Source organism: Paramormyrops kingsleyae, chromosome 1 (assembly GCF_048594095.1).
Source record: "Paramormyrops kingsleyae isolate MSU_618 chromosome 1, PKINGS_0.4, whole genome shotgun sequence".
NCBI classification, from domain to species: Eukaryota; Metazoa; Chordata; class Actinopteri; order Osteoglossiformes; family Mormyridae; genus Paramormyrops; species Paramormyrops kingsleyae.
In genome coordinates, this window is record NC_132797.1 from 68,689,512 (window position 1) to 68,704,735 (window position 15,224).

Here is a 15,224-nt window from a genome sequence, read left to right on the forward strand (position 1 = left end):
GATATGGAATGGGGTTTGGGATGCGGGGTCGTGGAAAAGGCCGCATTCAGACTTTGATGAGAAAATGAACCATAATTCTGGTCATTTGTATCTCCCATAACACTCCCTGACTTGTGGGTTCTTCAGTTTGATTGGTTGGTAGGAGGTCAACCTGGAGTGGAGAGGGATACTTTTGGAAGAAGCTGAAATTCCAGAGCCCAGGGTGGTGGTGGTGGGGGGGGGGGATAGATACCAACAGAGTAATTCAAACTGAATTGAAATTAAATGAGATTTTTGACTAGTCAAAAGCTGAGAGATCATTGTGTTTCCTACGAGCAGCTCACAGGATGAAGAGAGATTTCCTAGTTTGAAAATTGTCATCTTGCAGATGCCCTAAAATTATGTGGCTCTCTGGATTTTCACGACACACTCTTTCCTTAAATATTAAATGCGTGGTGGTCTTAACAATTTTTACGCTCCTGGGATTTGTTTATTCGTCACGCAGACAAGTCCCACGTGGAATACTTCTCCGTGTTTTTAACGGTGTTTGAGAATCCAGCTCGCAATGTAAGTCGCTCCATAAAGGGACTGCATCTTCCACAGCATAAATGCAGGCAATCCAGGCATTTAGATCTAATAATAGTCATAATTTGATCTCTTCGAGATGCTCACATTCATAGTTTCGTAGCTGATTTGTAAGTCATTATCCTTCATTTTATAGAATTCGTTTTAACTCACCGATCAAGACAAAAGACCTGTGAGCAATTAGATGCAAATGATACGAAATTCTGGCATCTGTTCAACTTTTATTTTTAAGGAAATCCTGGAAGATACCCGTGTTTAAAACATAACCAGTTTTATTTTATTTCTGTATTTTTCAGTAGTATTGAATACTGTTGTATTATGTGTTCAAGTATGTGGTTTGTATAAAACGTTCAATTATTCTTATTGAAGGATTACCCAATTAGCCCAGTTTTAGGTTGAAAATGTAGTGTATAATTCTATTTTTAGATTTCATTCAGTCCTATTTACTTGCCGAAGTGGCAGATTCAAATTGCAATTAATTTCCTTACCAATTGGTAATTACTTTGGCAATTACTCAGCTCGGTGTTCCGTTCCGCATTAAGAGTTAATATTTTTTTGAAGCGTACTGTAGGTGAGATAATCCTGCGATATCAGGCATCTGTCTCTCGCTATTTCATGCCGCAGCGCACAGCGCTTCTGAAAAGGGCATTTGTTAGGTGCCTGTAACAGGAGCTGCGGCGAGGTGCGTTTTTCCATTAGCGAGGCCCAGCGTGGACGGTGCCCTGTTTCACACCACCGTAAAACAGCCGCTGCCGCTACAAAAGGCGGCAGAGAAAATTGCCTTCCGTAATGTTTGCTCGGAAGAAATACACGTCTGGCGAATAGCACGTGGGGGGGGGGGGAATCATTTCTAAAGACAATATTATCTATATTAACTGAAAGCAGCTGATTATTCCATCAGCAGCGGAGAGTATCAGTAAATATATATGGAACCTTGGTTACCGAGGCAAATGTGACCCTTAGTCACTGCTGGTAGAATGATCAGCGTGTCGGACTTCCTCTCGATTGAAGCAGTTCGCTGGTCTTTAAGATGATATCCATGATTATCAGACCCAGAAGTGAAGGTGTTTTTTTAAAACAAAAAAAACTTCCTGTTGCTGAAGCAGAAAGCGACATATAAGTAAAGCTCATTAGGTCTTGATGTTGTGTGACGTTTCGCTTATTAAAAAGGGGGGGGGGGATGGGGGGGCTGCCGTGATTCGCTCGTGTGTTTCCGAACACGTTTTTTTTTAATTAAAAAATAAATAAATAAAACCTCAGTACAAGACAGCACGACAGCTGATGGGGTTTCTGTGTTTACAGGTAACAACAAAAACCAGCCGGTATGTTTCTCATGTAAATGTATAGTCTGGCCCCCGCTTACCTTAACACTTTAATTGTTAACCTTAACATATCCCTGCAAGATTCTCAGACGCTACCTCATTGCCGAGGCCGATGATGGCACGGCGGGACTGGCACGGGCAGCATGCCGGCCAGACAGACACGGGAGACGGTACCGTGCCGCCTGCGCGCCCGTGTGTCCGGCCTCTTAGCTGCAGACGACGGTAACAATGGACTTTGTGCCGTGCCGATTTGCGTCCTGATAACAGGGTGGCCGAGGACTGTGGCCTGTTTTGGTGTCATAACCAGATGTGTGTGCGTGTGTGCAGGGGAGGAAAAGCAAATAAGATGGCCGTCTGCCTGCTCTCTCGCTCGCCCAAGCCTCCTGACAGCGTCTCCGCCGCTCGGGCGGTATGGAAATGAACAGGAAGCGGCGTCTCCCGACCTTCCCTCGCCGAGACGGCAGGAAGGCCGCAAACTGGTCCGGTGACATGCCTCTGTCAAGACGACACACGCTTTCGGCTGTTGTCAGGGACTTTATTATTATTTACTACGATAATTTCTTTTCTTTTTTTGCCAGGCCGAGAGCAGCGTCTGAGGGAAAAAAGGCGAGCGGCACATTACTGTCTTATGATTTACGATTACGAGATTCGTTTGCTGATCTCATCTCGGACTGTTATTTCGTTACGGGAACGTATCAGTGCTCATCATTGTGGTTTTGTCGTAAGATGGGACAGTTTTAAGCGACTGAGACACTCCTCTAAGTTCCTTTCAATGAATAATTACAGTTTTGCATTTAAAAAGCAGGCTTTAAATGCAGAAGTATGAGTCCTTTGTGTGGAAACAAGGTGGTGGAAGTATTTATTTCGCAACAAAAAACTTTTAAAAAGTACCCTTCAATAATCATCAAAATAATGTAACAAAATAAGTCATTAATTCAATAAATCATTACCCTCCCCACACCAAAAAAAAAAAAAACTCCTGATGAGAGTTGTCAGTTTTTTTATTGATGGAAAGTTATTCTGAGTGAACTATGGGGTTTTCTGTACTGTGGCTAAAACAGTCAGTTGCCGTCATTTAGCTTAATATTGTATTGCAGTGGTTAAAACCAGTGTGACAGAATACTTCTATTCTGGTCTATCACACCGTATCATGTTTCTAGGCAGATGCATTCAACGCTGCGTTGGGTGGTGTGGATCTGTCTGGACTCCCAAGGAGCACAACGTTTACGAAACATCGGATAACCTTTAGCTTAATGGCAAAGACCAATAATATGCCAACTGTATTTTTTTTAGGGATATCGGATGATGGAAGATGTTTTATTTAAAGACTCTTCCTGTTTCTATGCCACAAGAGCATCAAAAAAAAAAAAAAAAACTTCACTGAAGTTGTTCTGTTTTTCTCTCCGGTTCAGACAGTCTAGTGAACTTAGATGTTCAAACGTTCATGGCTATTTTTTTTTTATTTAATTTTTGCATAATCCCTATGGTCTCAACTTAAATGTGAAAAACGGTTGACTGAAATCACATCTTCTGCTTTCAGTGGCATGTTTTTACTGGTTAGGCAGTGGAATATCTGCATTTTAAATAATTGCACAGAGAAGTATTTTGGCAACTAGTATGTTTTTTTATTATTATTTATCGAAAGAAACATGGATTCTGAAGCTAAATCCAACCAGACTACTTCTCTTGACTTGACAAATTTGGAAAGGAGAGAAGGTATAGATAGATGACAAAAGCAGCTTGAGGAGGCAGGCCAGCAGGAAGCGAAAATGGATCAGCGTCACCTCTATGGCCCTCATCTGCAGTCACTGTCAAGTGCAGCTGTCTGTCTGCTTCTGTACTCCGACAGACAGTTTTTCTTTCATTTCTCGTGATTTGAATTTGATTTACAGAGAACATCTGCTTTCGGCAGGTGCGGCGGGCGACAGAGGTGGCCTGTCTGAGTGTCTGTATCCTCACAGCCCGTTTACTGAACGCAAGGACAGGGAGAAGGCTGCCTTTGGCCCCGCATGCTCAGGTTGGGTCGAGGGATGAGATGCTGTATTAGTTAATGGCTTGAAGGTGGGACCCCTGGCAGGGAACAGTTTCGGCCCCGGTTTCTTGGGACACGATGGACTTGGCTTGGAGTTGATGGTCAGTCCGCTGCGCAACTGGGAGCATCTGCTGCTCCAATATCTCTGTCTCCACCCCACCCCCCCACCCCCAACACAGCCCAGCACCCGAGAAACGGTTACTGCCGTTGACTGCAGTTTCGAAACAACCTCCACAATGACTCAGCAGCTGTAGAAATACTGAAAGTTAACGGTGGGGGGAGGGAAATGGGGAGAGAAAAAGAGAAGTCGCCCCTTATCATTGTTTCCTGTTACGTAATAGATGGGGACAATAATTAACAATTAAATCTCTATTTGCTTGGTGCAGTGAGGCATTGAGAGTGTTGCACCTTTTGGCCACTAGGAGAGTACAAGACCCCCCCCCCACACACACACACACACACACACATACACACACACACACACACAGCTCAGAGAGATTACAACCTCTGAATCTCTTAAGGGTTTGGCTGTGTTCCGGTTGCTTTTGTATATCACAGTACACCTTAATCTTTGTCTGCTGTGTTTGAAAGAATGCCTGTTTTTTTTTTTGTCATACGTTCATAGGCCTACAAAACGCTGAGGCCACATCCTGCCACTGAGGCAGTCTGCCTCATAAACTCTGGGAATGTTGCGCAACCACAGTTTTCTGTTTCCCATTTAAGAGCCCTGTTTGCAAATGGAAACGCCATGTGGATACTGAGATCACGTTCACGAGTTTTAAATCATCATTTACTTGTAGCCCTGGGCAAGCTCAGGGCGGGCGGGGGGGGGGCACACACCCTGGATGGGGGCTTTAAGTGCCTCTCACAGAAAACAGAAATGAGCCCAAATGTGAGAGAAGCTACTTTATTCATCAGAGCGGAAGACAAATTGGTTCACTGTGTGACTTTTTGCCACAAGCATCACAAGGTTGCCTGTTCTTCTAATTGAATTTTTCTTTTTTTAAATTGCAGAAAAACAAAAAAGACACAGTTCAGTCTTTTTTTGTAAGTTGTCCTGGTGCTGCAGACTTAGCCTCTGAGTCATTGACGGATTGGCCACAAATTGTTCATGAAATGTAAACGCTTTCCATATTACTGCAAGTGCTGTCCCGTTTGTCGTGCCCCAATGGTAAGAGACATTCAGCTGCAGGCGCAAAATTTGCTGCAGGAAAGAATAGTGCAGTTTCAATCTGAATATCACTGGCCTGGCCGGTTTATTTCGTCATACGGGACATTCATTTAAAAAAAAAAAAAAACAAAAGCAAATGATTCATTTGGAGCTGAGAAACACAACCATCCGCTATAAATTACGCCCTGATTTATTTGCTTGCAGAAGGAAAGGCGCTGCCTTGATTTTTACGGCGCTAATATTATTAAAGGATAAACGCACAGGGGCCGGTTTGCATATGCTTGCATTTTTAAAATCATAGCTGATCTTTTTTTACAATGAAATCGGAGCAATTTATTCATAAGGGTTTGCAGCCCCCCACGATGTAAGACAGTGAATTAAAAATTCTGGCGTTGGGAAATTTCCTACATTGCGGATATGCTCTCCAGAGTGCTGCTTATCTTCATTAGAAATGCATATTCCTGACGTTTAATGAAAATCTGTTTAGTTTAAGGATATGCCGTGTCGGATACAGAAAGATAATTACTCGCTCTCTCTTCCCGCATGCAGATTTTACGTTTCCATGCATCCTCTTAAGGTTATGGGCTACTTAAAGAAAGATGCACCCAGCGCAAAGCAACCTAATGCAGCGTTACTGCGTCGCCACTTTTATGTCCTGACTCTCATGTCTTTTCTCCGTCGTCCTTTTTTTGAGCATGATGCAATTTGGTGTTAATCAGAGTGAAACGTGATAATGGAGTCCGCGCCTGTTGTTTGCTGATTTACGAACAGGAAATATTTCTTGATGTTTCTGTGGTATGGGATCATTTTTTTTTAGATGTATAAGGGTAACCTGTAATGTGGAAATGAAAGTCCTTAATTATGAACAGGAGAGCTGACGTTTAGCACCCGAGTCAAAACAGTAGCCTATCTGGCATGTGTACAGACATAGTTTTCATAGAATCCAAGATATAATCTACGAAGCCTTATGTATTCGTGAAAGGTATAACTATAAACGTGTCAAATCTATGTGTTTTTTATTGGAGAAACGGTTAGTTTACATTAGTGTAGGTAACAGTGTTTTTAAATCGGCTCAGGGGGCGAAACGTGAACCTGGCTTTTTAAAATCCGAATGATAACGAAGACAAAATGTTGGGGGGAGGGAAAAAAAGACAATGCCGCCGCCATTAGAGGAGCCACTTGCTTATCTACCTTGAAATGTCAGTGCGGATTCCCCTGGTGAGAAACTCTCGCAGCTCCACTCCAGAGTGCCGGGGACACGGCGGGGCGGGCCGGGGCCGGGGAGGCGCTCCTGCGGCATGTCCGCCCCGCTCCTGCCCTCCCGGTGCGCTGACGTGCCGCGCCGCTGTAATGCAACGAATGACCCCGGCCGTCTGAAAACTGCGTGCTGCGGAAATAAATGGAATGTGCGGGGGGGTTGAGGGCGAGCCATCAAAGCTCCGTGTTCCCCGATAGCAGCGCACCGACCCGGGATACAGGCGCTACCCAATTAACGGGCTATCGATCCGTGTCCAAGTCAGGCGCGGTACATATATTATGTTACATTGTTTATGCTGAAAGTCCAAAGACGTGCGTTGAAATTGCGAATTTCGGTTTCTTTACAGTTACTTTCGATCTTCATAACAGTTTTCTAAGCTTTTTTTTCCACTGTTCCATTGAGTGACGCTGATTTTCTGTCATTTAAATTAGTACTAGGAAAATTAGTCCAGTGACTAATGACTGTTGATTAAAACGACAGAAGTTTATCACCGTCTTACTCAGTGGGACTTCGTTGTACACAGACTGCAGCTAAATCAAGCCCCTTGGATTCCGTTCAGCCGTCTCATCCTTCCATTAAGTTTATTAATTGATTTCTGCATTGTTGGTTTAAGCTTAATAAATATCAAAACCACATTGTGAAATATAGCTAGCAATCTTGGTAGGCTACATGCTTTGGATAAATTTGGCTTTATATGCTTTTTCAGTTTGTCTTGTATCTTAAAAGGTTTCTGAGGGTCTGTGTTAAACAAAAAGGGGTTTCTTTGAAGTGGCACTGGAGAGCATTTCAAAGCTGTCACAGTGGTGTGTGTGTGTGTGTGTGTGTGGGGGGGGGGGGGGCGTTCCAGGTGATTGGCAGATGAAGGTGATGCTCTTTCCTGCGCTTGAGCTGCCTGTCGTGCACTAGGGTCCTGCCCGTGTCCTCGCTGTGGCCCCGGAGCCTCCTCTGGCTTGTTTCCAGGGATTTGTCACTTGCCCCACACCCCAGCACCTGCCAGTCAAGCCAACAGAGAACTGTCTCCCCGCCCCACTCCAATTTGCTGCCAGACAGCACCTCCAGCAGGGACTGAGAAATTTGTTTCCCCCTTTTTTTTTTTTTTTTAATTCAGCTGCCTTAGCGTCATAAATAAATGAAGCAGCAGCAGGATGGTTGTGATGTAAGCGGGTCTGAGGCAGCTGCCCCCCCCCCCCCCCGCCCGCACATCTCAATGGCTGTCACCCTCTAGTTCACCGATGTCCTTCTCTTCCTGGCTGACGGGGGTGCACAGTCCCCGATCACAGAGCCTGTGTGGTCAGGCCAGGTGAAAGCCCCCCCCCCCCCCCGGGGCAAACTTCACTGCCCATTTTCACTTTGTCTTGGGTGATTGGGGGGGGGGGTGCCGGTGGTTTTCCAAGTCTGCACCACCCTCAGAAGATGGACGTTTACTCATCTCGCCCCCGCCAGGATCCGCCCTGTGTGTGGTCGTGAAAAGGCAGCCGCTTCTGACCGAGTCTTTCTCCTGTCCCGCACTGTGTGATGTCATCCCGTTTCAGATTTCAGAATCACTTTTCCCCAGCAGGGAGTGCAGGGCTGTCTGTTGGTTGACTTTTGTGAAGTCTGCGTCCTAAATTTCCAGTTTTGTTTAACTTCCTTTCATTTTATTCTGGGGGCCTTTCCAGCATGCTCTTCAGTATTGTTCGGTCATGTAGGAACCTGTTTCACGGTCTGCTTTTGTTCCTGAATTTAGGATTATGGCTTTGGAGTCCACATCCGGCCTCGCTAGGGAGGAAGGATTCTGTTACGGAAAAAGACAGCAGTGTGTGGATGGTTCAGATGGAAAGATGAACATCTGACTCCTGTCCAAATTTAAGGCAGGATGTAATGGACCTGTGGATCAGGCCTAATTCACTTTTGACAGATGTGATTTGTCCCGTGATCAGGTGATTAGGTCTTATTGCAACGGACTTGCAATAAGTTGAACAGAAACACCAATGTAAATGAGGAGAGATCTCTTCAAATGAAACAATTATGTGGTATTTTTACCAGTGAGATTGACCCAGTGGAGAGAAACAGTGCAATCCTGACAGGTGAGCGGGAGGCGGCAGCTGAGGATGTGAGGCTGGAGCTGGCGAGATGAACGCGATGAACGCACAGCACCCTGGCCTGTGCACCCTGGCCTGTGCACCCTGGCCTGTGCACCCTGGCCTGTGCTGCTCCGAGCAGCTCTGCGCGGCAGTGGGAGAAATTCCCTGCTTTTTGTTTGATATGTTGTACATATATGCAAATGAATGTTTAATGTCTCTTTCGGAAGCTTTTCTATGATTTTCTATGCATCACAGTGCATATTCTTGATAAGTCAGGCCTCACGATAGCTAAACCGCCGCTAACAAAACTGACTCTTCGGGTTTTATGCCTCCCTGCTGTCCAGACGGTGCCGGTGCTTCTGGGGTTTCCCTGAAGCCATTGTGAATTTGCCTCACGGCTTCATCTTGCTAAAACCCTGACTTGCGATTTGCACCCCTGGTTTCCTCACCAAAGAGCATCCCGACTGCAGTAACCAGGGAAATGTTCACCCCAATCCTGCTCCGCTTTGTCCTGGCTTCCTCGGCATTTAGGTGCGCCGTAGGATGAGATGGTGCTTGGGGAAGACCAAGGTTCATGAGCTGCCTGATGAATAATGGTTCCTAGCACCGCAGCAGTGCCCCGGAACCTCTTTATTTACACCTGGGCTTGGAGTCCGTTGTCTCTCCCAATGATGTCATAATCCTTACCTCCGATGCGGCGCTCCAGCCATCTGCAGTCTGCCAGCGTGGCACAGACGGCAGCACGGGCTCTTCACGACACCCTTCCTGCTTTACGGGGCGTCACCTGCAGTGGGATTTGTATGTGGAGTGACGCCGTACGGCGCATTTACACAGGGGCGTGGAAAGGTACAAGATCGTCATTGTGGCAGAGCAGCGATCAAGTACGCTACGATACTATGATTCGTCAACGAGGGTCATGTGTTGAGCAAAGTTCGGCAGGCAGCCCCAGGACACATTTTATTATCCCCCCCCCCCCCAAAGTGTTAGCGATAAACCTATAGCTTCATGGCACCTGATGGGAAATGACAAAGCTGGAAAGCTTGTTTACGGGAGACGTACGAGACAGGAATAACGCTCTCAGGCATGTCGTCTTTAATTTGGCAGGATAACCTTTACACAGACAAGTCTCATGTTTAATTTGTAACCAGTTTCCTAATCACACAAGCATTCCTTACAAGTGCTAGGTATGCTGTTTTTTTTGTTTTCTTACACTTGTGCAAACCATTTCTCGGTGGTAGCACTTAGGTCGTGTTGGAGCAGGACTTCTTTTAATACTCTTAATTTTTGAGACGATAATGCAAATTCGTTGGCTTCTTTTTCTTTTAAATGGATTGCAAGTTCAAACCTTCCCCCTCTAGTTGTATAACTCGCTCTGTAATCAGCGGTACAACAGAAAAAGCAATTATCATTTGTTTTGCAAAGAAAAACGTCAAAGGAAATTAGTTTTCTTTCCCCTTCACATTAAAACCAGCATGCCACAGGTTTTTTTAAATTTCTATTTTAATTTTAAAAGAACGTGACAACACATAACATTATTGCAATTAATACATGACAACATTTAATAAAAGTTCTGAAAACAAACTAAATTGGATATTTGATTGCACGAGGTTCCTGGTTGAATAATAGCACTAATTTCCCATGAGTCATGTGATCGGACTCATTCTTACACTTTGTTCTTACTGTGACCCAGCTAGAAACGTCAAGTCCGTCACTGGCAAAGCGCACGCAAGGAATGACGCGGTGGAACCACGCGGAAAACCAGCAGACAGCAGTGGGGCAGTGGGGAATCCCCCCCCCACCCCCGACAGTGTCTCCCGTGCTGAGAGCATCAAAGCAACCGGAAGTCATTCATTCTCTGTGGGAAGGCGCATCGCCAAGCAGCGAGCAGCGGCTCGGCGTGCGAATTTTAGTTTTACAGGACAGTTTGGGAAAATTAGTAAATATTCATGAGAAGCGCTATCTGTTCGACTGGTTAATACCTTGGACCGAGTTCACTGGCCAATCAGGTAGCTTCACTAATGAATATTAATGAGTTTCCCCAAACCACCCAGTAAAATCAAAATTCGCGCACGGTATGGCTCAGTGCAATTTGTGAGCTATGAGCGTCTACAAGAAGTTAAATCCCGAGCAACTTTATGATAATGAGCTTTGATGCGGTTCGGCAGCAACCAATCGAAATGTGGAAATGCTCTGCTAAAGAGTGTTCCACAGAACACAAACCTGCAAACTTTTGTTCCAATCAAGTTCTCCAGGTACAATGAAGGGGAAATGGTATGGAATGCCATCGGGGTATAAGCCATGAGATGTACGACTGGACATAGCATTTTTAGCCTCTAGACACAGCAAAAACGCCCATGTTTAGGCATACGTGTTAAAAAGGGTCTTTCAGTATACTGAGCTACTCCTAGGCTAATACTTTTCAAGAGCAAAAGGTTCAGTTTATCATGCATTTTATTGGAAGTCACATTTTGTGAAAGTTTCACCGAAGAGGTTAATTGTTTTGTTTGATACAATGAATTAATATGTCTCACTTGGAGTAGGCCTAAAAGTAAAAGGAGCACAATAGTCAGGGCTGGGGTGGGGACTGATTTTCTGACCGGGAGTTCAAGCCCCTGGACAGCTCAATATAAAACTACACTATTATTTTAGGTTTCCATTAAAATCTCTTATTTAAGCTATTGAACGCACATTCTTACCTGCTCACTTTAATTTTACGTTCGTGTAACTTTTGCAGACACGTTTCACAGAAATCATTAAACGTGGAGCAGTTTTGACACAAATATATTCAGGAATATTCATGAAAGTGCACCATTAAATATATGATCTGTGCAAATTCCAAAACACCTTTAATAAATCACTTTTTGCACAATTTATTTTTGCAGAATTTGTACACCTTTCACAACGTTTCCATGAGAATGACTTGACACTCCGAAATTAAACCAACACAGCCATTCTAACACTGACCCGAGATTTAACCAATATCAGGTGAGTGCTGCTCTCTGGATTCGAGCTGATTTTTTGGTGTTGAAGGGAGAAAGAGGAAAAATGGCGTATGGAGACTGTCTCACAGTTTATACCCTGATGGCATTCCATAAAACTCATTGTCATAGCTGGTTCCTCAGTTATTTATGACGTGGCATAGACCAAGGTGTTTGTAATTATCGGTGCTCCAGGTGAGTTGAAGTGCATATATTTTTGTGAAAAACGAAGGAAATTGCTTACTAATTTTGGCACCAAAGCATGCAAAACAATGAAAATTCTCCGAAACTTAACATTACTTATTTATAGCAGTAGTGTTTGTCTTAACATAATTACATGTGCTTTGACAGAATCAATCAGCACAAAGAACACGTTTGTTTGCTTTGAGGCCCAGTTAAAAAGTTCGCAGGACCTAACATTTTGAATGACCTTGTCCCCACCTACTCCGTCTACGTCAGAGAATGTCGCCAGTAGCGATGTCTGTTTCGTGAACTAATCGTTTATTTGAACCGGTTCTTTTCAGTTAATCGATCGAACACAACTCGCAGAATGACCGGTTCTGATTGTACCGAAAGTCTACTGGAGAGTTAAGAGATCTACTTAGTAAATGTGCTGATACCATTAGCTTTTGCAAACAGCGTTTGTTGTATTCCGTATTTTGTAGCTTTGGCGTTGGTTTTTGTCCTTTTAATGAAAGCATTTTGGACTATATGTTTGCAGAAAGGTACTCGTCATTTTATCGATATACATTCATAAAATAAGATTTTAATAAACATCCAATTCCAATATAAGTAATTGAACAAAGTGCAGCAGCATGTATTGCCCCTCACCCCCAACCCCAACCGACTCTTTGAATCGAACGTTCGATTCATTTAAACGAACAGTTTGGTAGAATCGGTTGTGTATATTGAACCGAACCTGCCATCACTAGCGTTCTCGCCGCCCGCGGTGTGAATGTACATTAAGCCAAGCACACTGGATGCTCACTGGAGCCATCATTATCCCAGGGAGGAAAGAAACGGCTGATTTCTCTCCTTTTGTCTTGTGCGCGAGTCACGCCCAATCAGCCCGCTCGGGTATCCCGTCACTCTCTCTGGGGCCATCGCTCCCACCCCCCGCGTCTCCACAATCTCTCCTTTACCCAAGCAGGGAAAAACATCCCTCATTTATCTGCGAGATCTATTGATTTAGACCACGTGAAAATTTGATGACTCCTATATTACTGTGAAGGGTGGTGGGAGACAAATCTGCGCTGGGTTCGAGTGTTGCAGTGCACTGAGGAGGTAAATGTGTCCTGCAGTTTATAGTGTGTCTTTAAAAGCAAGACAGATGATTTTATTTGAATATCAATGTTATTATAAACAAACCATATATATTGAAATAGCTAATGGGGTTTGAGATCATTAAATTCGGGTGGTGTGTTTTTTTCCATTAAAATGCCTTAAGCATCCATCCATCTGTTGTCTTAGCACTTATCCTGTTCAGGGTTTTGTGTGTGTGTGTTTGTTTTGGGGGGGGGGGGGGGTCCAGGTATACCTTACCTTGTGGGGACCAATGTCCACATAACGTGATGAATACCCGTTTTTTTCCCCCATCGGGGACCAGTTTCCTGGTCCCCATAAGGGAAAACTGTATTTTATAAAAATCCATGACTGCAATGAAAAAACAAAAAATGCAAAAACTGTCGTATTTTGTTTGGTCACTTATGGTTAGGGCCAGGTAGGGGTTAAGGTTGTCATAGTTAGCATTTGCATTTTTCCCATAGAAATAAATGAGCGGTCCCAAAAAAGATATGATTACACGACTGTGTGTGTGTGTGTGTGTGTGTGTGTGTGTGTAAACAGAAATACCAAAAGCTTTTTGCCATAATACACCTGACTATCCTTTTCAGGAGTTTTATACTGTGGAATGCAATGCCGCGCTTGCAAGAATTTTAATTACTATTCTCACCGAGCTGTTTTTTTTTTTGGGGTGGAGGAATGTGTGCATTGATACTATGGGTGCTGCAATATGGCCTTACTTATTTCTTATAAACAGCTGATAATTATTGTATTGCTTTGGAGGGGGGGGGGGGGGGCTTGAGCAAATGACTTAGGAGTAAAGAAAAGGAGAGATGAAGATGTGTGTAATGTATGGGAGAGTGTAATTACCGCTAACAAGCAGGGGCCTGTCACTCCGTCATCCCCCTGCGTTCACAAAACTGCATATTAACGAGGATGCGAGCCGTCCTCGCAGGCTTTCCCGTATAATGGAGTTCTCTAAATATATCCAGTTAAGGGCAGATCTGAATTTGCCGCCACCGCCGTCCATAATGAATAAGAAAATTGGCTTCTGGAGAGGAGATGGAGGGAGGCGACTTTCTCAGTGCTGGCTGAAACGTTTCCTCCTGTTTGTTCCCCACCCCTGAGTGGCGTTGAGCTCAGGAGAATCCGGACAGATTGCGCAAGGAAAACCCCAACGCCCACGATTGGAAATCGTACCTTTCTCTGTTTTCGGTAAACTCGTGACTGCAACGAGGAATAGATGAAGATGAGAACTTCAGAGGAGCATATTTATTTGCATATCTTTAGTGATGCATCAGACCCCCAGTAAGTAATAGGTGGAAATGACTCTGTAATGATTTCACGATGTTCTAGTTTGAGCAGAAGTTGGAGTTGTGGATCCAACGGCCAAATCCCAATGTTAGTCGTGAAACGGCCCTAAAGATGAGATCTGAGAGAGGGCGGCTGAGATTTCTAACGCAAAATGACCCAGCCTTTCAGCCCCCAAAACTCATCCCATTTTGCATAAAAGGTGGTGCCTTTTATCACTGTTTTTGACATCGCGTTAAAAAAAGAAGCCTTACGACTGGGGCAGAGGATCAGTGGACGGAGACTAAGCGCTTCTGCCTTTCCTCTAGCTCAACTAGCATAAACCCGGGGGGGGGGGGGAGCGTGTGTTTTCTGAGTAATGCATCCCATTCAATGTTCCGGAAAGGCGGCAGTCCTGTTAGCGTGGCTGCGATGGTCTGCACTGAGGCCATGCTGGGGCTCAGTTACCAACGCTGCGCTCAGGGCATGCACCCTACTTCCTGCTCTCCACGTGTCTGTCACATTAAACCACCCCATTCTTTGAAACGGATCGCCCCCTCCCCTTGCCCAAAACTCCCCTTTTATCCATGCTAACTTAATTTTCTACACCTCTCTGCTCTGCGCTGAGTTATTCTCCTCCTGTGAAGCCTTAGACGTATGCCCCATGCCAAACAATCGCGCCACACTCCTCCTTCTCCAAGTCATTTCTCCACGTGCGTGTGCACTCTTATCACAGTGTGAACACAGTAGAGCTGTTGTGTTACGCCTGATCTCTTAGCAGCTATTCATGTGAGTCCTTGTAGGCCTTTTAGTTTGAACCAGCTTGGCCATGAATCTTCTCGTCCAGGGAGGGAGCCCCTTATATGTTGATTCAATTACTAATTAAAGATATCTGTTAAACTGCTTTTTATCCATCAATATATTACTGAATTCCGGTAAATCTAAGGCTCTGTTGCACTGCCAGAAGTACATCCGTCTGTCCATCCTTCTGTCCATCTTCTAATCGGTTATCCTGGTTTTTGTTGGGGGGGGGGGGGCAGGAGCCTGTCTCAGACGATATAGGACATGTGGCTGGGGTATGCCCTGGATGGGATGCCAGTCTGTCACTGGGCACTTAAACACAAACTCACACAATCCAGGCTCTGAGAATTTAAGATGGGCAAGTGTATGGCAAAACTTTATTTACTTGTGTAAAATACCACAAAATTTTATAAATATGGGGGGAACTTTTGAATTTTCGCAGCACATTTTGTTAATTATGGGGG

At 44.6% G+C, this 15,224-nt stretch overlaps 1 protein-coding gene and 1 long non-coding RNA gene across 16 annotated transcripts in view; both read left to right on the forward strand.

The window, feature by feature from the left end:
- baz2bb (bromodomain adjacent to zinc finger domain, 2Bb) overlaps nt 1–15,224 on the forward strand; it is a 72,903-nt gene that overhangs the window by 22,940 nt on the left and 34,739 nt on the right. The window lies entirely within an intron of this gene.
- Nucleotides 1,758–2,916, forward strand: LOC140578916 (uncharacterized). Of its 2 annotated transcripts, none has more exons than XR_011983188.1 (4): nt 1,758–1,886; nt 1,968–2,108; nt 2,214–2,365; nt 2,465–2,916. It is a non-coding gene; the product is annotated as an uncharacterized lncRNA (long non-coding RNA). The 2 variants fall into 2 exon arrangements; XR_011983187.1 differs by having other exon boundaries at nt 1,758–1,866.